Genomic DNA, 15,005 nt, shown 5'->3' with positions numbered 1-15,005 from the left:
ATACAGTAGTGACCATATTAGAATAAAATGGAAACAGTAATACTCACTGGGTTAGAGGAGCCCTTGGATTATTATTTATGTGCAAAATTTGCTTGCACCAAATGAAAGTGATTATATTCCTTGCTGTCTTTTCCATTTGCACATGAAGTGTTTCTTTTGATACTATTTTGTAAGCAAATTAAATCATGAAAACTTTCTATGCATTCGATTGCGCCATATGCACATGATTTTGTTAAAAATGATACTGAAGTGGTATGTATTGCTGTAGCTTTGCATAAGCAGAACATTAAAATATTTTTCTTTTCACTCCTTATGCAACACTAGATCCAACCCAGTACAACAGTGATTGGTGCTCATAATTTACATTTCCTAACTTTACTGGCATATTAGAGGGCTTTTGGAAGTCTAAACAGAAGTGTGAAAAGAGTTAGGCAAATGATTAAGAGCTTTTAAATCTTGACTACTTAAACAAAGATAGTAATTTATGGTAACATATTTGAATTTTAAAAATATTTTTATTATACACATTTCTCCTTAGCTTAATGGATCTGTGCATTTTAATAACCATTTCTGGAGCTCTCTGCCAATGTTTTATCACTCTGCAATACATTTAAATATTGATCTGTTCAGAAACGAGCACTTAGAAAACTGAAGGTGAAGCTTCATATATCTTACAACGTATTGACTTTTTAAAGTCACTATGCATACGCTTTTTAAGGATGCGTCGAATTTTATCAAGTGCGCTATGGAAACATTTATTTGCATGTAAGGTAGATTGTTTGTCAGTTTATAAACAATTTGGTTACTTTTAAGAAATGCTACCTGTGGTCAGAGTGTTGGAATTTGGTACTTTGATATGCTAATAAAATATTAACATATTAGCAAGTGAACCAAGTTGCTCCACCTCCACCTTGCTGTTCGTTCAGTCTAGCCAAGTTGAATAATTATATTACATTTCTAACATTTAGGACATGTAATGTTGGCTTACAGAGTCTTAAGAGTGTTGGTCCATCTGGATACAGATTTTCAGTTCAGGCTGTGGTCTTCCAGAGTATCAAGCAGAGGATTGGAACCAGTGGCCAGTGGGTATAAGGATCACTGATCTTTCCTCATGTTCCCTCCTCTCTCAAGATGGTTGACTCTTAGGGTTGTGGAACTCTTAGGGACTAATGGGCCTGGGTGAACTGTTGAGGAGAGGAGGAAGATGCCTCACTGTTCTGACAATTTGTATGAAACCAAAACGACTAGATTGGCTGAATCATTGGTGTCAAAGTCTTGTCCATTTATTTCAGTAGGGGGAAGCAGATCTGCAATGTACATCTCTTAGCACATACAGATCTGTTTTCTTTGTTAGGCTATACACCAAACTTTCTAGACTGAGACAGCTACATTTCAGTATATGTGTAGCAGATTACAATTTCAGTATCTTCATGTCCTTCATGTAAAATCCCAGAAATCTGTTATGCTGTAGCATAACATTGTCTAAACTCCAAACAATTTCTGCAACATCTGGCCAACCATTTCCACTTAATTTGTAACAGACTGATAGGCTACTGGCTACATCCTGAGTTTTTGGAACAGGTGTTTCCTACCATTTCAGGAGTTGGATACCTTTTCATTTATGGACAGATAACCCTTTGTTTATACAGAAGGAAAAGACTTACACTATTCTTCCTCTTAGCAACTTTTATGCCACTGTGACTGAAGGTTCATAGTTTGGGAATGGGTTGTTAGATCTGGGATTACAGATGGAAACTATGGCAGTAGTTAAAGGCAACGTATCTTGGTGTGCCTATTGCAGCCTTTCTTTCAGATGCATGCTCCAGTTGTTAATATCCACATCCTGTGCACACATTTTTATGTTACATTGGTATCTGTGGTGACTGTCTTTCGGAAGCTTCAAGTGGTTCAAAGTAGTGCAGCAAAATTGCTGACCAATGTTTCATATTGGGAGCATGTCTTGCCAGTACTGGAAGAGTAAGACTATATGACAGTTAGTTTCTTGGCTTAATTCAGAGTGACACTGATTACCTTGGAAGCCCCCAAATAACCTGGGTTCAGAAGGACAACTTGCTTACTCTGAAAGAAATGAGTCCAGTATTTAAAAGTACCTTCAGATATTTGCTTCATGTGTCTTCTTTCCTTCAAAACTGAGGAGGACTGCAAAGGAGAAGCTCCTCTCAGTTGTGGTGCCTCTTATGGAACTCTGGATATCTCTTATCTATGTCCAGTTTAGGTTTCAGTAATGACTTTACTTAGGCTTTTTTTTTGACAGGGTTTTTGTTGTTGTTTAACTATGTATCTTCGCTTTTGTTTCTTTGACACTACAGGATTCTGTTTTGAGCTGGCTTTATTGTTGGTTTAACGCTATGTTGACCTCTGAGGAATTTTAACAGCTGAGAATTTTGGTTCTTATCTTCAGAACCCATATATCTAGTTTTTATCAGATTCATTTGTACTTTCACCTTCTTTTCTATAGCTTCACACCATCTTAATGGTTTATGGTTTTGGTTTATAAACCTATCAAACAAACAATAATATTAATGGAAGTGTTGTTGTTAAAGTATTTATGCAAATATTTTTCTACTATCTTCCTCCAGTTAGTTCTAGGTGCTATACATGGGTCTTCTACTTTCTATTTTATCTCTCACAGCAGTTGTATGGAAGCAGATTAGGGCTGTGGTCACACACGCCAGTTGAAGTGGAGGGGAAGCAAGGCTATTCCTTCCGGAGGAATTTGACCTGCAGTTGTGAGATCACACTTCCCTTTGGAGCTACGGGCGCAGACCATCACAGTGTGATCAGATGCAACTGTGGGTGAGTTGTGTTCTTTTTGCCATTTGTTTCCCATGTGCATAAGTGAGGAATTGCACCTCCACACCAAGGGCCCCTATGGGTATGCGATGATGTGTATACTGCAAAGAGGGAGAGGGGGAAACCGGCACTGAGCTGGGATGGCCTAATCAGACCATCCCGACAGCACACATGCATGCTTGTGTGATCAGACAGGGGAATGTCCATCCGTGGCCTGTTGCAACCTGTTTACTACCGGATTTTCTCTGGTGACTTTTTACTCCGCTTCTGTGGTGGAGCAGCATGGGTTGCCGATGACTGTGGGACGCTTCCCAGATTTCAGTTAGATCCATTGAGCATTCGCGCTTATGTCGGATCTACTGGTGTGTGTGATTGCAACCTAGGATGAGAGAGGGTGATCCAAGGTGACCACAGTGCTTTATGGTTGATTGGGGTTTGAACCCAGGTTTTACAACTCTGATCCAACAATTTAACCACCATATAAGCATTATAAAGCACCTCAAGATCACCACTATGATGTTGTAGTAGTTAAATTGTTGGATCAGTGTTGGGTTATACTGGTGCTCTGGAGATGCATTTATAACACTTATGTATACTAATGCAGAAATAAAACTTGTAGTCCAAATTCAGCTAAAGAAAAGCTGCAGAGCTCAGGTTTAGCAGCATAATGAACTTGAAACAAGACAATGAGGCATGTTACAAGTACACTGGAATGGGTATAAACATTCTGCAAGGCAGGCATCCTGATGCAGGAAGTTCTGAAGAGTCAGTGCTGCAGCTCTTCTCCAAATCTTCATAATCTCACTTTGGGGGGAGAGGACTGGAACAGATCATCACCCACCAACTCCAAATGATAGGGAAGAGTTTATAGGAAAAGAGAATCTTTCTGTTATACAAAATTCAGGATACTGATCTCAGAAGCTAATGCAGCCTGTATAGATTGTGTAGAAGATACATTATTCAGAACAATCCAGGTAAAACAAAAGCTGTAGAATTTTATAGTGACTTCCAAAGAGTCTTCAAGCAATCCTCCCTATAACATGCACTCGAGCAATCCAGAATGAAAAACCTGATTAAATATAATACAGCATAAAAATTAAAGACCCAGCTGTGAGACTAAGCATCCTGATTTCCCATCAAGGGTTAACATGAATATTAGACGGCCTAGTCCAGTTGCCGGTGTTTGTGATTTTAGTGTTCCTGCAACTACCATCCTTATCTCATTCAAGGCCAGATGCAAGAATGTGGTAATTGGGCAAATAATGAGAACCTGTGCTGAGCTGTATAACCAGATGGAAGGGGGGAATTAGGAGCAGTTACCAACATCCTCTGGAAAGTTCTTGGGATAAAGAGCTTTGACTGGACTCAAGAGACCATTTGATGCCAGAGGGCAAAAAGCTATAAGAAGGGTATAGGCCAGAGAGAGTTATGCTAATTCCATGCTAGTAGGCCTAGATATATTATGCTACATCATGATGGACTGCAACATATAGAATGCTTTTATGCAACTGCTTGGATTTTATGCTTTATGCTTCTCCCCTGCACCATTTTCTTGACCTTTAACAGTCACAGGAGCATTATTTGCCCCATTATGAGTTCAATAAATGCCAGCATATACAGCTTCCTGACAGGGCAAATAATGCTAGTGCATTATTGAGTTGCCACAGGGAACTGGAAAGTTGTATCCTGCTGCAAGTCTTTGCTGGATCTACAAGTTAAACACAACATGTAGTTTAGGCTTAAGTCATTTTTGGTCCTACACCTTCTTCTGAACCTGACTGGTTTACTGGCTTGCCTAGACCTTTTCCCTGTGCATTAAAAGGACAGAAGTGCACTGCCTGACTCACTATGCTTGAGACCTAAGGAAAATGCTGGACCTTTCAGTTTGAATTAGCTTTAACTTCATTATTGAAGTCTGGAATAATTAGTTGAAAACTGGAATTCAATTTAATCTAAAGGATGGCTATTATAATCCTTTACCTCACCTATAGCTTTCCAAAGCTTTTAGCCTCTTGACAAGCAATCTGTCAAAGGAGGAATGTTGAGTGCATTCATTTTTGACTTCCATTCTTCTCTTACTGCAGCTCAAGTGACTCCAGTCGAACTCTGGCATTTATCACAGACAAAATTAGGTCAGCAGTGAACATAGAGGTACAGAACTGCAAGGGGGATAAATTCTATCCTATGAAGGGGAATAGAGAGAAAGACCCTCAGTTTTGTTGTTTAGTTCAGCCGCTGCATACAAGGTAAGAGTTTTATGGGGAAATTTCTAAGTGGATTTCAATTTGTGCTCTGTCTGGGTCATTTAAAGGGAAAAGAATTAAGTATATTTTGTAGCCAGATTTCTGATCTGGGGTGCATTAAATACAGCCTTTTGTCTCTGTGTGTGGTATAAAAGTGTAATTTTGGGAATTATTTTTAATTGTTCAGAAATAAATTGAGTTTCCTTGGTAGTAAGTGAAAATAAACAACTGGGGGAGTTGTCTGTGCACTAAGAAATGGAATAAGATTGAGTTTTGTTTTTTTAACCGCGTGTATAATTATATCTAATTATATCTAGTATGTGTTCAGCATTTTAGCTTTAATCTAGTACTTCCTGACTTCTGTTCCTCTATGTGTATGATATTAATGTGGCATGTGTTCTATGGGACATATTTTCCATACCCTTGTAATTGGAGGGCTGGAAAGATTAAGATTGTTCTCTATATGTTCATAACACACTAGAAATTCTTAAGGAGTTTTTAAAGAAACATTGCTTGGAGGTATAAATGAGTAATGATGCTGCAATGTATTTAGTGTATCATGAAATGTAGAGGGTCAGCAGTTAAATGGATGAACAGTCTAAAACTTAAATAAATAAATAGCAGCAGCTTTTTTCATTACCAGATGACTAGATTAAGAAGAAAGCATTAAGGAATATATATAGAAATTAGAGTTCATTGAGTGATAAACCCAAAGCCACTTTGCATGTTACTTGAAAGTGCAGAAAAGGAAGGGGAAATGGATCATGCATTGTCTCAAAGCATCTGGCTCATGTGCAGAGAGAACATAGAAACATACATCTCTTGCATATTAGCCATAACGATGTGTAAAGGGCATATGGATTCCTCACTTGTATATCTTTTGTACATATTTAATTAAGTTACTGGCAAAGCTACTTTTATTTCACAAGATGCGTACGGAATAGTAGATGCATACTAAATTTAGTACGTACAAGATGTGTACTGAATAGCCAGCCTCCAGGTGATGGGTGGAGATCTTCTGGGATTGCAACTGATCTCCAGGTCACAGAGATCAGTTCCCCTGGAGGAAATGGCCGCTTTGGGCAGTGGACTCTATGGTCTCATTCCCTATTGAAGTCCCTCCCCTCCCTAAGCCCTGCCCTGCCTTCCTTTAGGCTCTACTCTCAAAATCTCCAGGTATTTCCCAACCTGGAGCTGGCAGCCCTAGTACTAAAGGAGAAGTAGTGTCTGATGTCAACATTGTTGCTGTGGTCAGCCTGCACAGCAAACATTGAAACTGTCAGTGAAATGGCAGAAATTATGTGCTGAAGCTGTATGTGGCAATTTTTGACCCTGTTGGAGATAGAGTCTGGTGTTTCCTGACTATCATCATAAGTAGCACTATGAATATGATCTCAAGAATATGCGTAAAGGGCATCGTTTTCAAGGATGGAGATAGGATGAGAATGGTATCTAGAACAAATGGCCACAACTGTTCACAGCTGTTTTGGATGGTGTGTAGTTTTGGGATCATTTCAAAAATTAACTTTTTTGCACAATAGAGTAAGGCAAATGTACAATAATCTTTATTTTGCTCTACAAGAAAAGTTGAAATTATAAATGCTTACAGTGCCTTTGCAAGCCATGTGTATGCATGTGGAACATGTGTGTAGGCCCTTATCTGAGGCCTTATCTCATGTGCCTGTGGCAGGAAAGCATGGGTGCATTTGTGTAGCTGTGGTGTGATCCAACAAATGGACAACTTAACATATCAAGACAATACACGGCCGGTACTTGAAAAGATTGTGGCAGGAAGCATATCAGTAGAAATCAGTGAACTGGTCATTCCTAATATATTTGCAAGGAAGTTATGATTCCACCAGGCCTGACAATAGTAAGACTGTTAGATAATGCTAGTGGTGATCAAAGGGTGTGGTTGAAGATATTAATTTATAATAATATTAAAATAATATTAATTTATTTAGAACATTTTATGCTACCTTTCCACCCAATTTAGGATCCCCTAAGACAGTGAACAATCAAAACCATTAAGACAAACTTTTAAAATTCGTATTATAAAAGCAATTAAAAACAACAATAGAGTCAGTGAGGGAAAACCAAATGAAACAGATTAGGTTTCACCCACTGGCAAAAGACAATGAGCAAGGAGGGCAAACAAACCTCTCTAGGGGAAAATTCCATAATTTTGGTGCCACGGGTAGGAACATGCATTCAGACATAGGAGGTGCCAGAGCCAAAATGCTCAGTTAATTAATATAGTTGTTATAATGGTGTTACAGCTATTATAGCAGTGTTACATTGGTATCTTGCCACTAAACAGGGTTTAACTGATAAATCTTTTCAAAGTGTCATTTATTGACATTCTGCTACTGGTTTGTTGAACTGGGAATAATTTGATTTGGTACCAGCTGTGCTTTTTCTGTGCTTGCTATTTTGTTCTCTCTCGTTATGCACTTGTAAATGTTTATATGTGCACCTACTGGCATGCAGGCATGTACTTCAGCAGAGCAGAAAGATATGGCAATTATTACACTTGTCCCTTCAAGTGATAGGCAGGCGAGATTCCCAACGGGTAAGCTTCCCAACAGAGCAAATAGCAGGGCTGTTTAAGGTCCAGAAAACAATGTGTGTGTGGGGGGGAGGCAAAACCACCCCAAACTGGGGCGCTACGCACCCAAAAAGCATGGCACTCCCAATGTACATGTATCCAACATCTTTGTGACAGCCAGAGGACTTTACATTGTGTGACTCAGCTAGAAAAACGTTCCTATTGGTTGGAACAGTTCCCTTATCCAGGGGTCTCTGTGCGGCTTTACAAGTCGGTGCTAATTACCATTTTCAATATCCTAACTAGGGCCACAGATTCTATGCGGGGTGGGACAACCTACCGGGCACCCCTATGGTGGTGGTTGGTGTTGTTCTCGTCGGCGGTTTTTCTGGCGGGGTGCTCCTCGTGGCGCTCGGTGGAACTGTTTCTCCTGCAGCGCGTGGCTCCGCCTTCTTCCGGCCTCAGCAACGTCCCTTCCAGCTCCGCTGGGCCAGCGCTCGGCGTTCTCGCGCGCCCCTTCTGTGACGGCAGCCACTCCGATGTCCTTGCTTCGGCCGCCAGGGATCACTCCTCCGGCCGCACTCGCTCGCCGTTGCTGCCGCATCGCCACGCCACGCCACACTGTCTCTCTCTCTCAGGGTCAAACTAGAAGTTATGGCATCCACAGGTCTGACTTGTGGATGCTGCCACAAATTTAGAGATGAACATGGGGAGGGGGCTGCTTCAACACTTGAAAAGGCATGGGGAAGTCAAGAGGTCCTGGTCCTGTTACCTGTGGACCTAATCCGGATTGGGCCTTCACATAATTTTTAAATGGTCTGAGATGCTCTAAAATGGTGGTGGCATCCGGGGGTCAGACCCATGTACACTCTAACATTTAGTTTGGTCCTCTCAGAAGATCCACAAACAGAGGTTGGACAGTCAGGGATACTCTTGCCTTGGATTTCTTGAACTGAGCAGAGGGTTTGACTAGATGATTCCCTTGCAACTCTTTATCAGTGGATTTCTCTCTACTTCAAGAAATGATACTTATTTAACTACTAGGAGCAAATCTTGTTATCAAAACAATACAACGAGCTCTAGGAAGACATGACAATATGCCCCTCCGGTCCCCTGCTTGCTACCCACTCCCTGGAATGCCTCGCCACTGGCTCCCTGGTTTTCAAGGTGCTACTGGACTGAAAACTTTGTTGTCATGCTTCAGACCAGCATGGCTACTCACCTGAATCTACTTTACGGGGGTACCGTGAGGATAAAATGGAGAAGAACAATGTAAGCTGCTTTGGGTTCCCCACTGGGGCAAAATATGGGGGGTGGTTGTGGTTATTATTATTATTATGGGCTGTGGAACTCCAGGCTTCATAACACTTTGACACTTATCCAAACAATCGGCACATCACCGCCTGAATTTAGTAGAGGCACAACAAAAGGCATTTGGCCCAATGGTCTATTTATTTATTTATTATTTACATTTCTATCCCGCCCTCACCGGAGGCTCAGGGCGGCTAACAAGGCGTATCGCCGAATAAAACAGTAAAACAGTACAAAATATTAAAAATACATCACCATTAATAAACAATTTTGGTGCTCCTCTGAACCAATTCCAAAATTACAATTTCTAAAAGCAAGATGGCTGTCCCCTAAACCTTCCGTTCTCACCCATGATGCAGCAATTATGGGGCGTTGGTGGTACATGCCCACGTCCTGATGTCCATATACAGAAATTATGGGGCGTTGATGGTACACTGGTGCGTTGGTGGTACACTGGTGGTGGCGGCTCCTATTCAAAAGCCTGGCGGAAGAACTCCGTCTTGCAGGCTCATGCTCAAACCCACCGAAGTGCGCCCTAATGGTAGCTGAAAACTAATTGCACGTGTCACTTCAGCCTCCCTGCATTCAGCACTCCGATGATGCCTCTCCAATGCAGGCCAGTGCAGTTTTTTTAACCGTCCAGCTCCACGATGCCCTTGTGCTGGCGCTGACGGGGAAGTGCGCCACCAGGGGTGCCCTACCCAAAGGCTGCCTCCTTCTCCCCTCTCCCAGAGCAGGGCTGGCGATGCCAAGTGCAGGCCACATGGCTGCAGCTGGGCAAGGGAGGGGAGAGCCCACATTTGCAGCAGCAACAGCGCTGGATTGCAGCAAGGAGGGGCCTTTGCCAGGAAGCCCAACCACCAGGGGGATCAGGTTGGTGCTGACAGGGAAGTGCACCACCAGGGGCACCCTACCCACAGTCTGCCTCCTCTTACCCTCTCCCAGAGCAGGGCTGGTGGTGGTGAGCATGGGCCACATGGCTGCAGCCAGGCAAGGGAGGGGAGAGCCCACATTTGCAGCAGCAGCAGCACTGGATCGCAGTGCGGAGATGCCTCTGCCGGGAACCCCAGCCACCAGGCCAATCGGGCTGGCGGCACCTTCGGCTCTCCTGCATGCACTGAGCTGATGGCCCTCCACCTGGTAGAGCATCCGGGCCATTCATTGCCTCTGAGGCCACTGAGGCCTGGCCCCCCGCTTCCCCCCCTCCCCAGATCCGGGAGTTGAGGGGCGATGGAATGCCCCGGCACTGGCTTGCTGCCCAGCTGGGTGGCAGCAGCCTGCGGGCTGGCTCCACTGCCCTCCACCTCAGTGGCGTGCTGGCCCCCGTCTGGTAACCTGCAGCCAGCCTTGGCCAGCAACAACCACTATGGTGCTGGCAGGATTGTCCTCGGCCTCCTTTGGGCGCCAGAGCATGCATCCTGTACAGAGACTCCATGCAGACTGAGGGTGAAAGGCTGGCAGCTGGCTGTGTAGGTGGGACTGAGTCAACGGAGGAAGACAATGCAGCCAGTGGATACAGACCCTGGTGAGTGACACATCAGGCAGCGAACTGATTTTGCCGTGCATAGAATATTGCCACCCCAAAATACAATTATTATTATTTTTTGCTCCCTAATGGGGAATTTTATTGCATTTTTATTAAAACTACAAACTATAACAGAAATAAGGAAGGGGACTACATTTAAGGGGATAAAGAAAAGATACCCACTACTGACTAAAAACCCAAGAGAGGAGTTCTAATCAGCTTAAATACACATCTAGTCTTAATCATATTAATCTCATTACAACTTTCCCCACATCTTAAATTTAACTGATATCAGGAAATACCCCAAAACATCTCAATTCAAAATTTTTCAAAGGCACAATTCAGAGTCCTTCAGCCTTCACTTCTTCTTGTCCAGTCTCTTCCGCAACTTATAAGGACTTTTAGGAGCTGCTACCCCTTTCTCAGACAGAGAGACCTCACCAGAAGAACCCGAGTCCAGCTCACCACTGGACTTGCTGTCCCCTTCTTTTTCTTCCTCCTCTGGCCCTCCCAGCTGGACTCTTAAGAATTCTCTCGCTTTCAGAACAGAGTCAATCTTTTCTTTTTTATCCTTAATTTTTAAAGTGACGCCTTCTGGAATTAGCCATCTATATCCAATTGAATTTGTTTGAAGAAAAATAACAAGATCTTTATATTTCTTTCTCCGCTGTCTTATTTCAAATGGAATATCCTTCAGTACTCTGATAACACTCTCCCCAGCTCTCAGGGGTGCTCCAGATACTGCTTTCAGGATTGCATCCCTTACATGCCTCTTTGAGAATCTTACGACAATTTCCCCAGGCAGATTATTTTTCTTTATGTATCCTGAATATGACTTGTAGGCCACATCCATTTTGCTTAGCAAAAATTCCGCCTTCATCTCTGTCACTGGGGCCAGTATTTCACTCATCACTTCCTTCAGATTCTCTCCCTTAGTCTCTGGCATGTCCTGAAAGCGAAGGATCATATTAGTCTTTTCCATTTGTAATTGTAGCAACTGCTCTTCTGTAGAAATTTGCTTCTTTTCCAGTTTTTTTACTTTCTTCTTCACCTTTTGGGTAGTGGCATCCACTTCTTTCACCTTCTCATTTGTTTGATTCATCATTTTCAAAGTCTCACTTATCTGATTTTGTTGGGTGCTGATACACTGGGTCATTGATGTCATCTGCTCTTTGAGATTATTCATTTGGTCCAGCAGATGGCGCATGGAGTCTGCCACAGTCTTTGCTGGCTCGTTGACTCCTTCCGGTTTTGGGCTCTCAGTTACTTTCGATTTCAGATGCTTCTCTTTCTCCGTCCTCTTCCCCGCCATCTTTTTCTCTTTGTTTACTTTTACAAACTTTTTGAAAGTCTCTGAATATGCTCCTTAATGCTCGCACTCGCCTTGGTAAGTACTCCTTAGCAGTTTTAACCATTTATGCTTCTGCTCCCCCCCTCAATCGCTCTAAAGTCTATGCGTTTGGGAGGCATCCCTCCCCCGCTCGCTGTTCTGTGGGGTGGGGAGCTTCTTCTTCTTTTAATCAATGCTTAACAACTCACGTTCATAATCAGTCCACGGACCTCATTTACATTCCATTTCTAACGCTTGATCTCCTGTGCTTGCCCCGGTCAGCGTCACTTAGTCCATTCAGTCTCTCAGCACGAAGAACCTTCAGAGCAGAGAGGTGCCTCAATTCTCCAGCATTACGCTGTCGAAGAGGCAACCTCTCAAAAGCCCCATGGCCAGGGTCCCTTCAGCCGGGTCCCTGGGGGAGTAGTGAGCCTCCACACCCCCTCCTTCGGCTGGAGCGCAGCTTCACCCCCGGGAGGTCCAGGAGGTGAGTCTGCTAGCGTGCCGCCATCAACCGGACAGATATGTTTCCAGTATATACCTCATAAACAAATTTGTTGAAACACAAGCGACAAACAGGTGTTTGTCAACATACAGACTGGTTTAAGTTCGTTTAGCTGCAGCTCTGTATTGAGTGGTGATTCATTTTTAGCTGCTCAGTGCTTTATGATTTTACACTCTCATTTCGTTTTTAATGCTGCACTTAATGCATGGTATTTTATTATCATTTCTTTTATGTTTTAGTTTGTAAGCTGCCTTGGGCTGGTTCCCTGGAGAGGCAGCATAGAAATTTTCTCTCTTCAAAAATAGTAATAAATAGTAGATTTGGTGACAAATCCAGGAGCATTGCTATGTAATGTACAAACCAGCCCCAATAGATTTCAGTCTTACAACATGCAGTTTATGTGGATGTAATCAAATTTAATTTTTAATGGCTGCTTTCAGAAAGTCAGTTCACCTATTGTAATTGTATTAGTTTCTGTTAGTTTAGCGGGCTTTTCTATTTATAACTTAAGTATTAAAGTATTTTTATTAATGTACACTGTTGGAACTGGGATGCAAAATTACAATCTATAAAATCAAAGGGACAAAAGAGAAAGATATTGGATCATAGACAGTTACCCTGAGGTGCTAAGAGGAATATTCAGCTATTTAATTACCAAATACAACACTCTGAATAATATGGTAGGTATGGGACTAAAGCATTACTTTCTGGCCATTCATGGTAGCAGCAGGGAAAGGGTGTGAGGAAAGCCAATGTGTTGTGGTAATTAGAATCCCAGAAGGATCTGGGAGATCTGGGTTCAAACTCCCATTCTCTCACAAAGGTCACTGGTAATGAAAAAAATGTGAAAGGAGGAACCACACATGCTTTCCTGAGCTCCTTGGAGAAAGATATGCACTAGATGCATGAACAGGAAGGAGCTTTTTTCTGTAGAAAACTCCAACACCTTTGCTGTTGATCAGTGAAAATGACACCAGAGAGGAAGAACATAAAGCAGAACAGAAAGCATTCTGAACTAGGCTGCATCTCAGAGTAACACAATATGGGAATTAGTATTTCCCATTTATCTTCACCGGGCTTGAAATCACTGCAGTTTAGTCACAAAACATGGACTAGCAGGCGTTTACAAGTTAATTCCTTCTCCACGGGGAAAAATCTCTACATATACAAAACTCGCATACAAGGGAGAATACATAGAAAACTATCATATATATTAGGTAAATTATTACACTAAAACTTTATCTGATTTCTAGTTGTCTATATATGTGGAGGGCCTTTTTATAAAGAAGTATTTAAGCATGTTTCCCACTCCCAGCCTGAAAGCTGAAATATTACAGTCCTGATATAGTTTTACTTACCTTAGCTAATTGTTGGGCTTTGGCCTGTTGAAAGTGTTGCTGGAGATCTAAGCTATTCACAGCATAATGGGCTGTCGCAACTGAGGATTTTGCATTTTCCAGGTTGAATGCCAACTAAGTACACACAGTTTGGTTCAGTTCCTGCCACCTTTTTTCTAAGGTTTCTGCTAAGCCTTTTAAAAAAGCAATTCTAAAAGTTACGGATTTTTAGACGTTTATATTAATGCTAAGATCATGGAATGCCTTCTTCAAAACCTCTTCAAGGACTCATAATGATTTGAGTTAAAGCTCTTCAGAATACCTGTTAAAGTGGCAAGTAGCAGATGGGTCAGAAAGAGTAACCAAGGTCTGTTCTTCTGAAAGAATTTTTGAGTGATCTTTCAATGAAAAAAAATGTTCAGAATATTTAGTGTGAGAGTCTCAGTCAGTTCTCAGCTTACACGGCAGAGCTAGTAAGACAGAACTGTAATGAGACCTTAGAATATTCCAGGTTAACTGTAGGTAAGGCTACCGACTCCTGTAATTCTAATGTATCTGGCACATACGATTGTAGAGACGTACGTTGTTTCCTCCTGAACCCTGCTTCCTTTGCCACCATTACCTTTTGCCCAGCAAACATGCTGGGAACGTTTTCTGGAAGAAAAGTTGTTACAAGAGGAATGTCAGCAGATGGAGAAGGACTAAGCACACAGCTCCTCTCACATTTTCTACCCTGCAAATTTACTCCACATTTCCTTGATTTGGGGTGCACTCAGATGGGCAGCTAATCCCGCCATTATGCCAGCTCACATTTGATCCTGATCTGTCCTCGCACGACCAGACATCCCCCAGGGGATGCCTTAGCATGCTCTGCTTCCTCTGTGGTTTGTCTAGACAGCATCCACTAAAGGAGGCACTCACAGTGGGTTTTTTAAAAAAAAACAACCTTTTTTGCGCATGCGCATAGGCATGATATCATGGCTTTGTTTATCCGCGTATGTGCAGAATCATGATTTTTTTAAAATCCTTTCGGGATGGTCTGAAGTCAGAATATCCCAATCGGGTATCATTTTTTAATCGCACGCTGGAATGATCAGATGGGGAAAGTCCGCGAATGGCCTGTCGGGAACCAAAACCTCCAGATTTGAAGTAGTACCTTTTTAGTATGGCTCCAAAGCGCAGCAAAACAGGATGCTCATGGAAGACCGACATTTCCCAGTTGTTGATGTCTGGACATTACATTTACATTTAAATCCATGAGGCACTTGTGCCTCGCGCAGATCTAAAGAGCCATCTGATTGGACGCTTGGACAAATGATAGCTGGTACTCTTAAATCCATGTTTGATGCTGTAAGGGTAAATCAGTTTAAAACCTAGGCTGAGTTCCTAAGA

The sequence above is a fragment of the Gekko japonicus genome, unplaced genomic scaffold, assembly GCF_001447785.1.
Source record: "Gekko japonicus isolate JY-2015 unplaced genomic scaffold, Gekko_japonicus_V1.1 scaffold72, whole genome shotgun sequence".
Lineage (NCBI taxonomy): Eukaryota > Metazoa > Chordata > Lepidosauria > Squamata > Gekkonidae > Gekko > Gekko japonicus.
This window is presented reverse-complemented; position numbering follows the sequence as displayed.